Source organism: Perna viridis, chromosome 5 (assembly GCF_037379345.1).
Source record: "Perna viridis isolate PV_CMFRI_1.1 ecotype Kerala chromosome 5, ASM3737934v1, whole genome shotgun sequence".
Taxonomy (NCBI): Eukaryota; Metazoa; Mollusca; class Bivalvia; order Mytilida; family Mytilidae; genus Perna; species Perna viridis.
This window is the reverse complement of record NC_142449.1, coordinates 44203971-44221291: the sequence shown is the minus strand read 5'-3', so window position 1 is coordinate 44221291 and position 17321 is coordinate 44203971. Positions and strand designations below refer to the sequence as shown.

The window sequence follows — 17321 nt, the reverse complement described above, 5'->3', positions numbered from 1 at the left end:
ACGCCAGAAAATTCACGGCGATTACGTACCAAACGCCATTTATCAACATGGAAATGCAGATATTAAGGTATAATTTAATATCAACAAACCACTACATCAAATTTCAAAAATCATGTACAAGTTTTAGGATGCATATTAAGGAATCAAAACCATGAGCATGCTCATTTTTGGTCGATCTGGACCAATTTCTTTTGTTCTTTTTTCAATTTCGTCTGCCTTTTCTCGATTGCCTAGTTGTCTGTAGAGTTTGGCCAAATATTCATAGTGCACTGAACTGTCTATTCTACTGACTATATCTTCATAGCCATGAATATGTTCTTGGAAGATTTCGATTGTATCCAGGGTATTGTAACAGGTTGCAAGGTTTTTATAAAATGTCACCAAACAGCTAAGGATTACGTACACTTGCTTATGTCTAGCTTCTTGTTTTTCTTTTCTTGTTATTTCATCTGTAGACACTGTTGATTGTATATCCCCTCCTTCCAGTTCCTTGAATAGAATAGAATAGAATAGAATAGAATAGAATGATTTATTAAATCCAATCATCGGCCATTTCTGGCATATACAACTTACATACATGTATATAATTGCAAATAATTAACATACATATACAATACAATTACAGTTGAAACAAAAAAAAATCTCTGAGATTATTACACAGGAGCATGGTTATACCAGGGATTTTTGCGATCATTTCTTACATTTGTAGATACAGTAGATATATGAAGTTGGTTGATTAACTCCTCATTTTCATTAATCATTCACCAAATCAATTTTGATCGCGTTGTGATAAAAATGCGAAATTTGAAAAATATAGTTCAAGAATATTTGTCTATGATTTTCATTCTTTTTACATTCAATCCAAACATAAATTTCAGCATCGCACATATTGCATTTTCTGTCATCAAACAGCTTTATTTTATAATGACCTCTCTCTAATTCTAATAAATGGTAACTTATTCCGAAGGATATATATCATTTTCTTATTTAAAAATTCTCGATAATGTTCGAGTACTTTTACCTTGTGTAGAACGGATATTGAGCATTTAAATAGATCAATACATTCATGCACATCCAAGCTCATCATAAGATGACCGGTAAGCCCGTAGATGGAATTCCACTTATCTAGTTGGGTAAATTATGTCCGTGAACGTGCTGAAGTAACCAGGCAACCAAATACATGACACATCCTCCAGTGTTGGATGACCACGCTTCAATTGGAATTTTCTCACAACAGTAAAACATACCCGTAAGCAGAAAGTAGGGTTTGATTTTGAAAGCAAGGCTCCTTATATGATACTCGACAAATGCTTTGAATATGTTAAATCCGTATTTCATAGGACCGGTGAATGATTGGACTAAAACGTTTTCGGCGTCATGGAAAACAAACCTCCATTCTATATTTGGCCTTCCACTAAACTCGTGCGTTCGTTTTATTAATGTACATCCTTTGGTCATTGCTTCCCGGGTTGAACTTTTGGACGGCCAACCTGAATGTGTTTTTCGATCGTTCCAGGAAGATGCTGTTGTTGGCCAGCTGTGGTAGTTAAGCCCTTGAAATTGTTTCATATACACATTTGGCACGGGTGAATTTGGAATTTGATTTACATTTAGTGTGTGGATAGCCCTTGTTAAGTACCAATCTACACATTCTGGCCACTTAGCAGGGTCTTGTGGCATTAAACGGAGATATCCAGGATACGTTCCGGAAGTGACAATTTTCAACAACCTTACCGATGGCTGTACTTCACGACCGCCTTCCTTCTCTGTGACTTTATACGTGTCATTTGGTGGCATTGTTACAAATGTATAGGACATAGGTTTATTTTCAGTACCTTTCTTCTATATGAGTTCGTAATGTTGTATTGCCTTCGTCAGGTCAAGAAGTGATGTGTCAAGACCTAATTCATTGACTCCTATACTCTTCGTATTTTCGTCAGTGTCAAACAAACTCGTATAGGATACCCCGTTCTCTTTAGATGCCCTAAAGTAGTTCTCTTTAATGAGAAGTTTTAACACAAATAAGAGGTGAAGCATTAACACTCCACTAATCATGTCAAAACAAAATCTGTCTTCAATCAGCGCTTCCATTCTTCCTGTAAAGTATATTTAGAGGGGAAAGTATTTTTATACCATTTTTTGCTGGTATATTTAACTCCAGACATTAACTATTTTTCTGGTTATCCGTTGCCTACTCTCTTGGCGTGTTCTTTTAAATTCTAATGATGAAAAAAAAACATTTCTTTTTGAAAATGAAACTGGGTAAAACGATTTGATAGGGAGTAATTTGATTTTCAATCAAGTTTATAGGCAGAAACCAAAGAATGTGAGTTTTTTTTCTTCAGTAACTCTTAAACCTTCAAAAGACATCCTTGTTTTCTTTTCCAGATATGCATGGCATCTTCTGGTTAAGTTTCCAAGAAATCCGTGCACATTTACTCAATTTAATGTATGGACATCTATTTTGCTGGTTATCCGTTGCCTACTCTCTACGGGTGTTCTTTTAAATTTTAATCATGATAGATTTTGTATTTGTAAGATAAAACCGTAAATTAAAAGAAATTAGCTTCTAAAACTTTAGAACTGAATAATTTAATTTACCTATTTTTTCCTGTTTAGAATAGTATTCTTCTCTTTCTTCACTTCTGTTTATGTGGTTGTCCATCTCGTTTAATATTCCCTTTGCAATGTCAACATCATTCTTCAAAATATATTTTCAGACTTTCTCAAATTTTTGTAAAATTATCTCTTTGCTTGACAACATTTTTGCGGAACTTGTATTCATTTCTTCTATCATTAAGCGCAATTTCCTTGACTTAGCACCTAAAAGAAAAAGATCGATAATAAATCTTTAATAATAACATGATTGATCAATTTGGAATTGCTGTTTTGTTTTCAATAAGACCATGCAGTGACCTCTATATGCCATATGTATTTTTCTCCTTCGCCGGACTTAAATCTTTATTTTCAACGAGCAGCATGGCGTGTGTCTTCCAAGACTGGTAGTGGAGTTTGTGCTATTTTTTTTCTGTACATTTTTGTTTTTCCTTCTTTTTTGTTGTTACCGATGTATTCCTGACTCAGGCTTTGTACATTTGGTACCTCTTCTTCGTCTTAACAATTAAAAAAAGCAGTTCAATTTAAATTTACAAAAACAGTTTCGATGAACCGGAAAATAAAACAATGTGTTTGCTTATTTCAAGTTGAAAAAAAAACATTGGACTATATAAATCCTTATAGTTGCTTCTACCATTATATTTAAAGCCGTCTGTTCCTACTTGTGTTTTAGCCTTTCTGTTATTTAAATGTTCGATCTTCTCAATCTACACAATCACATTGTAAATGCATACTCGTCCAAACAAATATTCTTACTGGATTTACTCAGTCATTATTCCTCCTTGATACATGTCGTAATGTTGTAATAAGTTACGCAGATATATTCAAACAGATACAGTACACATGCACTATATTATGGCCACTTTTATTTCCTAAATTTAAAAGTAGCCTTTGAGATAATAAATAGTAGGGACATTACGACCTATTTTGGTGCAATATGCAAATTGCTTTTTAAATCGTCAAATGGAAGTTCATTGATGGTAGATACAGATTATAACAATTCTTTTTACCTAAAAGCATTCTAGTTGTTGCCTAGAAGCTAGTATATTGGAACAACATAATAACCAGAAAAAATGATACAAAAATAAAATTTGCATTTGTAATGTATAAACGGAAAGTACACTTACGGTATTCAATATCAAATGGATCGGAACAACAGCATTTGTGGTGCATAAGATGATTACGTGTTAAATGTGTAAGATGCCAGAAAAAAAATATTCAATAAACTCTTCGTCTAAAATGTTTTACTCTCGAGCATGCCAAAAAGCTGAGATGTCATTAAAATATAATTGTATGATGGATGAGAAAGCCTTCAAAAGTAATAATTGACACAGCCTTAGTGAGGAATCTGTATATTTGTTCGTTTCAATGTTGTTTCCCGAAATATTTGAGGATTGACCATTATATTTTTTTCGGTTTTATGAGGAAATAATCACGTAGTGCTCAATAAATAATCATCGTAGCAGGTTATTTTAAAGTGCAAACGACGGGCATTGAGGTAAACAAAAAATATATAACAGTCACTCCTGATAGTTTAATTTCAGCATCAAAACTTAACGAATAAATCATTAAAACAGAAGTTGATGACGTTACAGTCACATTACAAAATTTGGTCTATGAGATGATGGACAAAGTTTTTATCCAATCAGAAAACGCTAGTGGTAATCAAAAGAATGTAATCTAGGGACAAAGACCAGACATCGAAAACAGACATACACAACAAAGAACATAAAGTAACTAAAATAATACAAAGTAACAAAAGAAAATGAGCAACTCGGACTCCACTAAAAACTGGAAGTATAGACTAGATGCACCGGTAGGGTAAGCGTCCTCTGCTTTTTTAGAAACACCCGTCGAGTCAAGTCCGGCATACTCGAAAGATCAAGGCTTAAATTCCCAAGTTAAGGTATTATTGCCGTTTACCCTCCCAAGTTTATTTCAAAGGAAACTTGACGATGACAAGGAAATATTTATGTTGATACATGTTACAAATAATAATGACAATTTTTCGATAGTAAATACGAGATAAGTTCTTTCACAGTAATAATATTTAACATGTCCTACTTAGCCTTCCTGTGCCTCTCCCTTTTTGTTGCACACATTATTAAAGACGGAAGTTTTCTCATTTGTGGAATATATCTCCGATTTTCATTATTTTCTAATACATATGAATGTCATATTTTTACATATGTGCCGGCCAAACCATATTCCAATAAATCGGTCGTAGACTGACAAAGTACATCATTGACCTTCTGTGCCCAATATAAAACTCTTCTTTCTCAAACACGCTATTTGGTGTCAGGACTGTTTTTGATTGGAATGAGCTGTAAACACAATTTTTCGCCCAGTGGGCTCTGAAATCCCTGTCAAAATGATGTCGTCACCCCATTCACTATCCAATGCCATACGTGCCAAGTATTCATCCCAGGTTTCATTAGTCAGGAAGGCGAACATGTGTGTATCTCCGTCAATTAAAGGCCGATTTTTCAGTAACCTGAGAAGTAACAATGAAAGAAATGTATAATAAGAGTTTGTTTTAGGTCTTTATTGTCTTGGAAGAAAATGAAAACTGATTTTTTTTCAACGTGTCATAGTAGATTGCTCTTTCATAAGATGCATCAATATTTATTTGTTAAACAAAATTAGTCCTACAATTTACGGTATATGCTGTTTTGTAAAATCATACATGTATTTAATTAATCTGGATTGATCGATTGATTATGGGGAATATTTCGAGCATTTCCATACAAAATCGTTAAATCAATCAACACTTCTTGCTTTGAGCAATGTTGCTCATAAGAAACAGCCCCAGTTAAGCGCGGTCACATTATTATGACTCCGATCAAATACAGTCGTCACTCAATCTCCGTTGTGGCGTGCTTGAAAGATAACCTTTGAATACCAATTTGAAAGTCGTTGGCATGACTCTGACCTACGTCATTTTGCACTCGATGCTATCAAGCTACAACTAGACCACAGAGGAAACTTAAAACCATGAAAATTACTCAACAGATTTCAGTCGCAAATTCTCAGTTGTAAAACTGAAGTCTCCATTTATTCGAAGTTGGTCTACAACAGCAGCAAAAAGACAGTTTCTATCTCTAAAAACGTTTTTAACTTCATAACCTTGTGATTCCATGTATTGTGTAAGCATCTTGAGATTTTCTTTAATTTGGCAGCTATAGCAGTCACAGGTACTTTTAAAAGAATATTTTAAAATGTTTGACTTTTTAATTCTGAAATTTTAAAATAACCATATGAAAAAAATAATCTTATGTTTTAAAGAACTGAATGTGGAATTTTTTTTTATGAAAATATGGTACGAATATTCAGAACTTCCAAAATATACAGTCATATCTAATGGTACTAACACCCAAATGTCTTTAAAAAATAAAACGACACTTTTATGTTTGCCTTTGGTCCGCAAATTCCAGATTTTGTATAAGCGTGGATATGCCTTTAATTTTCTTAGACTTAGTTATTTTCTTTAAATAGTGTTATTTGCCACTGTAAATTTTATACGTATAAATGGCTTTTCAAATAGTATGAAGAAATACTGGGTTAATATTAAAATTAAAAAAAATAATAAAAGAAATTACAGTAATGAACAATAGTTTTAAAAGTTATGTTCTGTTCATAAAATATTATGAACACGGACGGGTACACTGTTACTGTTCTACTGATTACGGAAGTGACTGAAACAAAACACTAAAAAAGTTTGTTTTGGTTTCCAAATTTTTACAGATCGATTCTAAGTATGTTATGTAATATCTCATTTTATAATACTTTTTTGCTAAAATTTTATTTATACAGGTTTAGAATATCAACATTCAAAACAGACTAATATTTTAGCTTACTTTTCATCTAAAACAAATATTACCGGATTCGTGATCGTCTGTTGAAGATTTGTGATAATGACAATCTGACCATCGGTTTGACATCAATTTACTAGTCAACATGGTCTTATTTCCATCTTCTGTATGGTCATGCCTGAAGTGTTCACATGCATGAAACACACGATTATTGCAGTTCAAACATTTGTGACCAGGACAGGAAGAACGATGTTCACTTTGTACATGGCAATAATGGGGATGATGATGGTGATCACCAGCATCCGCACCATAATCATTTGTAATTAACTGTTGATTTTCAGCAAATTCTTCACGCTGATAGGATTGTAGCTCGCTTTCATGTCTCGCTATATTCAACATATAATTGTTGCCGTAGTGGCTAGGATACGTATCATCTAGGTTATGACTTTCCATTGGGTACCAATGCTGGCCAGCTTGCTCTTCGAAAGATAATGGCGAAATATCATTATACTCAGAATATTTTTGAAGTGGAATAAACGGTCTATTTTGTGAAGGCACCATTATTGATTTCTTTCCTGCAATCTTTCTCTCAATTTTTTGGCATTTCGTTGTGTACATTTCTTTTAATTTATCCTACGTCAGGGGAAATGAGGACACTTGTTTGGACAAACGGTTTGTCGCAAAATAAAAAGGACTTATATACAGTCTTTCTCGATTTCCTTTTTTCGGTGAAAAGTGTTTGATCACAAATGACCTCTCAACATAAGACATAGTTTTATCAGTGTGCCCTTCTTGTGGCTGACTCACACATTTTGATTTCTTCAGAACATTCGGTAAAACAGATTGCAAACTTTCTTCATGGAATTTAGACCCAATTTTGTCTCTTTCCTGTGACTCACTAGAATGCATGCTTTTTGTTTGTAATCCTAATATATTAGCGTTTTGCTTATTTTCCGGGGAATCTACTGACTTGCACAATTCTTGTTCGTCATTGTTTAATTTGTATGAACATATACGGCATAAGTCATTCAGAAATTTATTTGAAGCGTCGACCGTTTTCTTCATTGTTATTATCATGTCATTTCTAAGGTGCATCTTTGATGCAGGTCGAAATGATTTTGAATCGGTTGATTTCAAACTTGAGGCGAAATTGGAAAAAATTCAATCTTTCATTGCTTTCTTCTTCGTCTAAATTTGCAAATACCTTTTCATTTGTCAGAAAGGCTGATTTACTTTTTGGGAATGAAGAAATACATGTCAACTGATTATTAGAACTAATGGTGTATTCGTTTGAAGGAAAATTTTGATAGTTGAAAATTTCCGTATTTTGAGATTTATTATTGGTCTTTAATTTTAAGTCAGTAGATTCTACAATCTCATGGGTAGTGCTACCACCAGTTAAATAAATTTCTTCACTATGATTATCGCTGTCTACTTCTTCAATATTACTTTTTATGACACTGTTATCAGGCAGTGATATACCTTGTTGAGTTTCAAATGATATTTTATTTCCAAAGCCCTCGGAAGATAAAGATCCAATGTCAGAGATAATATGCGTTGTAACTTTTTCTCCCTATCAGCATTGCCTTTTTCTTCTGAATTCAAAAATATACCGGACGTACCAGTTGAAACATCTAGATATTCATCTTGTTCTTCTATTGTTCCAGTCTCTTGGGTTTTAGAGTTGGCTTCTCTGTTTGAATTGTAAAGAGATTTCTGGAAAGTGATGTTTATTTCTGACATGTGTTTGGTGGTGACTTCAATAGAAGTATTTATTATCACGTCACTGTGTTCATCTACACATTTTTCATTATTGTGTGTCTCTTGAGCTTGGGTCGTATCACAAGTGACACCATCGTTGTTCAAATACGAACAGTGAATGCCAATGTGATCTCCTTTTTGTGGACCTGTTTCCTTTGAAATTGTAGAGGAGACATCTTTTTCAACGGGAGACTACTATCTGATTTAACTATAGTAATTTGATTTAGCATGTTGTGACTTGCGAAGTAGGCGTCTAACCCACAGCGTCTAACCCACAGCGTCTAACCCACAACGTCTAACCCACAACCAGTTATGGCGGGAACTGGACCATGGTCAAAATTGTTAATTTCGTCTTCTGAAGAATCGATGTCCGGCATATCAATGTAACCAAACTTCCGAAATGTGCTCGGTTCCTTTAAGAATGTGTTGTTTCATTCTTGGTTAGGATTAAGTATGTTGTCTTCGCTCTATTAAAATATTTTATATCAGTAGTCTTTTGCATCAATTACTAAGTATCAATACTAATTTTCTGCATTTGTTTTAGTTAAAATCTCATGCATTCGTGGCAACCCCTTGGACTGATATTCATCCAGAAAAACAGAAATCATTAGTGAATGTCGTAAAATGATTGGCAGTGAAAGATGTTCAGGGGTTAAAACGTGGTAAAACTGATATAATTAATCCTACCAATGACACCCACTCGAACCATACAAAATCTACAGCTTATTCTCAATATAGGTATTTTCAGGTTGCTATGGCATGTGATATATGTTTAAAAAAAGCTCCTGTGACATTTATATAATATAATTAATATACACCCTTGTCTATCTGTGTATGGTGGCTGTACAATTGTTGAAGCAATGAACTGTTTTTTAGATATATTTACTTTTTTTCAAATTTCAGAAAACTTATAAAGCATTCTTGTTATATGTTGAACTCTCATAAGTGTAAATTAGATTAATAATGTCATATATATGCCATTTTACTTAAATATGAAAGTACTTGTTTTATCTGATATTGTTCGTATCAAATGATTTTTTTCAATGTTCGTTAAGCACAGAAATTTTAGATTCATCAGAATCACTAACCTGTGTATCAAACTTTAATATAGAATCGTCCTCAGAAACATCTATTATGTCGAAAAGTCGCAGCCGGTCTGGATCGGGCATTAAATCCCACAGGAATAATACGTGCGTCTTGTCATGTTCCATGCTTTTTTCTATCTATCTAACGCTGTTTACATGTCTATGGCCTATCCTTTTTAAGGCATCATTTGTCTGAGAAATAAGGTTACATTTTATATCATCTTTTGTAAGACATGAATATATTTGGAAATGTTTAGTCATATTTCGGTCGAAATGGGCAATATTTTGGAAATACTATCTCGGGGGAATTTTCCATTGAACATTACAGCCAGAAAACCTCAAATTAGTTTTACATTTAAAGGCAAATTGAACGAAAATAACTTAGAATTACAAACTACTTTTGTGAACATTTGAGCAAATGGTAGCCTTGAACCCCATTTTTATTTAATTATTTTCTTTTTGTAGAGCATTTATTTATAATTTTATGAACTCGCCTCTATATTTACGATATTTCTTCGTTCAGCTCAACAAAGAATTGCAATAATTATAATAGAAGTGTATATGCGTAATCAAAATCATTTCATTGAGGTCATTCAAAGAATATTTCTTGTTTCTTGAGACCTCTCTCGTTTCTTTTTAAGGATGCGATAAAATAAAAACAAAAAAAAAAATCCCATATCATTGTTTGTCTTTCAAAGAACAATGATTAAATCACCTTCACCACTTTTGAGGGGGTGAGGGGGTGGGGCAATAAAAACATTTAAAGGAAAACCTCCCTCCCTTATTGGTTCTCATGATAAATGGCATGTGAACCATTAAGTTAACATTGAATGATCTAAAGGTTCAACTTCTTAATTACATTGGACATGGTAACTTCAAAGTGTAATAGCTAATGGAGATTGTTACAACAAATAATATTGAATGTCAACAGATGACAAAAAATGTAAAATCATCTAATATTAAAGCCTTTGAGTTGCTCTGTTGATAATTTAATCATTTTTTTAAATATGCAAATCCATGTTCAAGAATGGAATAAACTCTGAAATTTTCAAAATATAAACTCAAGTGTTTCATGTAAAATGACTGAGAAACATGTGTACAGTATTGAATGTTCTTATCATAATGAGCGCTCATTATTACATGAGTTAACTCACTTGCATTTTTAAATGGTGCCGTTGCGGAACAAGACATGAAGTCCCGATTAAGGTTGTCCGTAGAAGTTCATATTACTAGTGCTTTAGCTTCTGTGTGATGTCTTGTTTTCCTTATCTTCAGTTTTTGTATGTAATTGTATTTTGTTCTGTTATCTTTATTGAATGAGTAACAATGGTGTCTTTTAGTAGTTTAGTCATCAATAAAAAGAAAGTTTTACAACGCCCACAAAGTCATCTTGCTTGTTAACAAAGTTTCAGACTGTGTAGACAATATTTCCTTCTTTGCAATTTGTCATTTTAGAAAGAGATATTGTTCTTGAGATACCGATTTTCTTGGTTTTCGTTGGTAGGCCAAAGTACGAAATTTCTATTGGTTGCCAACGAAAAGGAGAATCCCATTGTTGCGTATACTGAAAACCTCAAAACTACGAATTCAAGAATCCACGAACTTTAGTTTCTTCCCTACTCTACGAAAATTGGTATCCACGAATTCAAATACTTTCAAAGTATTCCATAATCAAACAATAATTCATTCACCACTCTTTCATAATTTTAACGAGTTTCAATTTACTGGAAATAAAGGATTCCCACACAAAAATCTATTCATTTTGTGAAAATTCCTTTAATTGTTATGCAGCAATTTGATCATCTATTTAGTGAATCATGTGTTTTCACAATTAGATAAGATATTTAGCAATTGCCTTTACTTCATACTGAAGTGAAGTTTGTTTACAGCGGAAAGGAAAACGAAAGTTAGATATTTTATATTTTCTTTTCCTCTAATGAAAAAGTGCGAATATCGACAAATATAAATAGTGTGTGGAAAGATTGATAAGCATTTAATCGCGCATTAAAGATATCTTATCCTGTCAAATATCTTTTTGTTAGTTACTTATTTTCTTTAATAGTCGCCATTATATGAGCAAATAATCAAAACGAAAGAAGAAAATCTTAGAATAAAATTACACGAAAGCTATATTTAGACCCATCGATTCCTAATTTATTTCATATGTGTAACTTTTATAGTAAGTAAATCCGAAATATACATAGAAAGAACAAGACATTGTGCTTAAATAACTAGCAGTGACTATAATGCGATTGAAATGCCTTGTTACTGTGTCAACTATGGTGAAATAGGTCTTTTATGCGCTCGACTCCGTCGGTACATTCAACACGCTTACGTGGGTACCTACTTTGTCTAATCTGTAACTCAAAAAAGTATTGTTCAAGCTTAGCAGAGTTTTATATATACATATTAAAGTATTTCACCTCTAATTATGTACATTCTTGATCAATACTTATATTTTATCTTTTGATCATGTTGAAGTTAGCAATTTGCTATCATCGGAAAATTACTTTAGAAATTCGTTATTCGTAACCCACATTGTAGATTTTCAATATATATACATATTGAAGATAACTATACGCTGAGAAATAAATGATGGTGACGCAGGTCAAGCCATCTATGGGTTTTGTTTCCTTTAAAAAACTTTAATTTAGGATAAAACATTACAATTGCATTACTACCATTTTAAGGTCAAACTGAAAGGGGCATACTTTTCTTATGTTTATTACAGTTAAGAATTATGAATATACAGGTAATACTCGGCGCCATGTATGATATTACATATTTGTAAACAGTAACGTCGATATTTTCCCAGTTTGTATGTCTATTAAAGATTCACAACCTTTTTATTTATAAGCAAGAGCAATATAAATTGGTTTTTTTTTATATAATTTGGTTTTGTAAGTGTAAAAAAAAAGGCACTAAAGTCTTGCCATGGTTAAATAGTCACTTGCTTTTTTAATCACTGGCGTATAATGGGAAAAAGATCGCTAAACAATATCGGACTGAATGAAGTTGTTTAAGACTATTAATCGTGATTCATTAACTTTTAATTCGCAAGCAATAACAAAACACCATGGTTTGAACACAAATAAATGCAAAGGACAGTAAATAAAAGAATGAATATCATAAAAAATAGTTATTTTTAAAAATGATACATGTACATGTTTCAAATAATTGTTTGATTTTTAAGCCATAAAAATACTACAAAGAAATAAGTACTGACATTATTATGTTCAAGCAAAAGTGTTTGAAGCATGATTATTTTTTCATCATTTCATGTACCAGTTCCATGACCTTAGTATCAAAAATATTTGCTTATGTATTTTTTGGTGTGTATTTTTACTTAAAGTCTTTCTTAGTCAATTACACAAAACAGACATTTGTTTTTTGGAGGTATTTAATACGACATATACGAACTTTTTCACAAGCTCTATAGGTCAGTTACACTTATTGTAACATTCTGAAGGATCTAATTGTGATTATTTTCGTCAATGCGTTTGAGATGAGAGAGCATTGATGTTAAATAAAAAAAACAAAATTGTTCTTTAATTAAACTTATACTTAGATAGATGCAGAACGTTTACAATGCCATCACTCATCATCAAAAATCTACAGTTGATTACGAAGCTTCCAGAAGGAAGGTTCGAAGCATATTAATTAATCGTGGGTTTCCGACAACAAGGGCCCTTACCAGAATGCAACGTACCTACAAAAATAAATGGAACATCGTTCATCCAAATCCTGTGGTCTCAGATTCCGATAAATAGATGAACATTCCTAGTTTCGGGGATTTTATACATCGCATCTACCACAAATGATACTACAGATATGTTGTATAAATGCTATTTATATTCCTTAACAGTTGTATGAGTCATTCCTACAGTTACAATAGAAAAAACACACAAACAAATAACTAACGTTAATACCAAATACAAAGTTTGAAAATGAGAAAGAGAAAGGAAAGAATACTTAAATAAACAGTAAAAACATAAACATCTGAACCGCTCGCTCCATGATTTCATTTTAATGGGTAATGTTCTTAAAGAGAAAAGTGAAAACTCGCTTGTTGCAAACTATGTGAGGCTTTATAAACTCACAGTTTGATCAAACATGCTGTAATAAACATTTGCTTTCTACCGTGTTATCTTGTTCGGTGCTTTATCGCCTATATTGATTAGATGAGTTTCTTTTCTTTATATCAACAAAATGGGACGGATACAAGAAGAAAATAGTTACATATGATAATAATAAATAAATTGTCTTCTAAAGTACTCCAGGGTCGGATCCAGACACTTTGAAAAGCAGGGTGCCAGTTGGAGGTTCCTCAAGAAAAGGGGTGCTGCTAGGACATTATGCGCGATTGTTGTACATTTTATACATGAAAATGACATAATTGCCAATAAAGAGTAGGGTTCCAACACCATGCATCCCCTCTGGATCAGCCACTGTAATACTCAAATACACCAGTAAAAAATCAAATTGACTCGATTTACACTCGCGTTGAATGAACACTTTTTTGGTTTTCCTCATAACGCTTGAGGAATATTTCAGCCTTCACTTCATTACCAAATCCAGAGGGATTTCTGTCAAATATATCTGTCGTTCAGCTTCAATGATTGAACATTGTTGAAATTTATTTGGATAAGGTATCCTTAGACGGAGAAATCCACGCTTATACGTATTTGTTTCAACAACTAAACTCTCTTCGCATATAATATCATTGCCTTTGTAAGTTATATCTGCTAAGTCGGATTTATAGAACAGCACTTGAGGCCGAAAAACTGACACTTCATGGTGATAATGATAATTAATCCGATAAACCGCTAGTCTTTCACCCGATTTGCCATAAAGAACAGGTAACAAGCTAAAATCGTTTTAGTGTTAATAACACTATTTGATATTTTATATGGCATACAGTTAAACCTTAAGTGACTTTCAAAGGAAGTGCAGTCATGGTCACAAAAGATGAATGGTCTAAATATACAGGTTGATTTTATATACAATGCAAAACATATCGCTATTTCAATTTTAGGTGGATGCTAAATGAGATTTCCCTCTACAAATTTAGTATATCTTCATTTACAAGGCTTCAGTTAATTAGAAAGAGTAATCAAGGGAACCAAGGTTATAGCGGTAATCAAAAGAACGTAATCCCGGGACAAAGACCAGACATGGAAAACAGACACACACAACAAAGAACACAAAGCAACTAAAATCATACATACAAAGTAACAAAAGTAAATAAGCAACTCGGACTCCACTAAAAACTGGGAGCATGGACCAGGTGCACCGGTAGGGTAAGCGTCCTCTGCTTTTCTACACCCGAAGTAGAAGTAATGTAAGGAGTTGATGAGAAACAAGTAAGACAGTTAGTTACCAGATTTTTTTTGTCCCTGTTTACACCCACTCCATACATGTATCAGTGTTCTACATTTTACTAGATTTTTTTACTTTTAAGGTAAATATCCTATCAAGTGTACCACACTATTTTTTTTAAATTTTAAATATTGAATGGCGAATGAGACGTTTTTCAAAATACTTACTATTGCCCCGACTTTGTTGCCAGTTTCTGGGATGTAGGCAGGCATAATTGTTCTCTCCCATATGTCCTAAAAGTATAACTTTTTTAAGTGGGCCAGTGTCAAATGGCGAGTGCCATTGTTTGAGCCCCGTTTTGATTATTTCTGAATTTACATCTATGATCTTGAAGCACGTGACTTCAAATACGCCCTGCAGGATCATATGAAATCCCCATTCACAATTTTGGCTCATGCGATTATGGAATTCGTCCCACGTCTCGGTATCCAAAAAGGATTCTAAATGAGAATCATCCTTATCTACAACATATTCCATTCGACCATTTAATTATATGATAAAATTGTCTTTGTATCTGTTGGTTCTTAACTCAGTTGCAATCTTCATGAAAGTGGTGTTTTTCATATTTCACAATTTGATCATGAGCCGATTAACCGATTAAAATGATATGATTTAAATGGTATTGATTGCAATCGAAACTCTTTGCGCACAAATATGAAGAATTTATCGGTATAAAGATTTTACTTACCAAAGCTTTTCTTTCCATATGTCGTCGTTCGAACATTTCTTCTACTTATATTGTGTCGCGAGTATATTTGGTTTGGGTGCCAAAACTTATATGAATACGATCCGTTTTAACTTTTTTTAATGTTGTGAAAGTCTAATTGGTAGGGCTTTTGATCCGTTCACTTTTGTTTATAAGGAATGGAAGTCATTGAACTCTTACTCATTATGACTCTTATTAGCATTTGTCACTATATCTAAAACGGAATCTCCAACTTTCATATCACTGCTATCAAATTCATACGAAGTCGATGGCAGTTCTGGTCCTTCTAAATATCTGTTGGAACAAATTTAAAGAGATCAATATCGTTTTACTGCTGTTGTAGTTTGTCACTTTGGCTTTGTTCGCTTAAACTTCGGTTATACTGGTATTTATTAAAACAAGGCGTCTTCGGACCTTCTGAGTAATAGCAGAACAGTTTACGCAGTCGTTTTTGACACTAGAGTTGTTATTTAAATCTGTTTCGAACTGCTCATTTTCTTTTCCTTGATTGTTATAATCATCACTGTGTATCACTGTGGTGTCTTGAGAGGATTCTGGTTTCCCTCTCTTCCAAAAGAAAACACTGGATCATGTCTATGAGAGTTCATACGATGAATAAAACATTTTGAAGTACTTTGTTCTCTGTTTTGAAAATTAACATTGATACTATTGATTCCTTCTTCATTGTATGAATTATGTATGTTACCACTTCCTCCTATAATAAAGTTTTCCTCTATGTCTGTACAGAGGTGTCCATTCGAAAGTCTTAATGACATCATTGATAAGTTTACTAGAACTTCCTGCATACCTATGGTGTGCCCACATTTCTCCCTAAAACTACTGAATTGTTCTTGGATAGATTCAAATGAAAACGTTGTTTGCGTTGTTGCAGATTCAGTTGTATTAGTAGAAGGCTGGACGGCATCTGTGCCAAGGTCACTTCTACCAACAGCAGTATTAGAGTCGTCAGATATGTCGTGGTTATCAACACAATCTAGGTTGTTTGTAGACTTGTTGTCATTATTATTTTGTTGGTCAATATGTTTACAATTATGACACTGTGAACCATCGATATCTGAGATTCTCGACTTAGTTGAAGCTTCTTCGGCGAGTGACATGTCATTAGGTGCTTCCTCATCAACTGTGTTCACATATGAATTTTGATAATGAATTCTGTTTTAGTTTAGGTTTCTGTTAGATGAGTAGGTTGCATTTCAAGTATATCATTGTCTTTCATTGAAGAGCTCTGTCGTCCTTTTTATTCAGTTTCATGCGGAATTTTGCATTTCTGTATCTTTATTTTGTTCATTTGAAACGGATTCGTGTTGTGTACTATCACTACCTATGCTTGAGGCTTGAGGCATATTTATTCATTTCTGCAAGATGCAAATATATTTGTAATTCTTGTTTGCTCTTACTATTTCCCTTTTCGGTTTGATGGGGGATTGTTGATTATATTTGGTGACTGTTTAAATTAGGCTTTCTAATTTCAGTCTGATTGTGGCCATTTTCTACCTCATCTGTGGTGACTTTTGTGACAATTCTGTCCAGACTAAGCTCTTCATTTTCAGTATTGTTTTGTGATTCTGTGATTTCGCAACATTCCGAATAGCTTTTTATAGAAGTTTGAAAGTCTAATTACTTTTTAAAAAAAATAGTTTTTCCCGTACTAAAATCGTTGATAAACTGCACTTTTCCCATTTTTTGTCAACCAAGTTTTGACTGCCTGTGTCCATTTCTAAACAAAATATTTTCTTACTTAACTTCACGTCAATTAACCAATTTGCATTGACGTAATGGGAACAAGTTGTGAATTCAAGCTTGAAGCTACGTAAGATGCTTCAACCCTGATACATCTACCATTGCAGTATATTAGTGGGGGAGTAGGGGCCGCATATTCCCCTTCTGTGGACTTTTTTCACTTAATTTCGTGTATTTTGGTGGTAACCTCCCCCTTCTTTA

General features: G+C 33.3%; 1 pseudogene; it reads right to left on the bottom strand.

Annotated features, from left to right (window-relative positions):
• Positions 1 to 135: 135 nt before the first annotated feature.
• On the bottom strand, positions 136 to 6989 carry LOC148617861 (uncharacterized; annotated as a pseudogene).
• Between the last annotated feature and the right edge of the window lie 10332 nt (positions 6990 to 17321).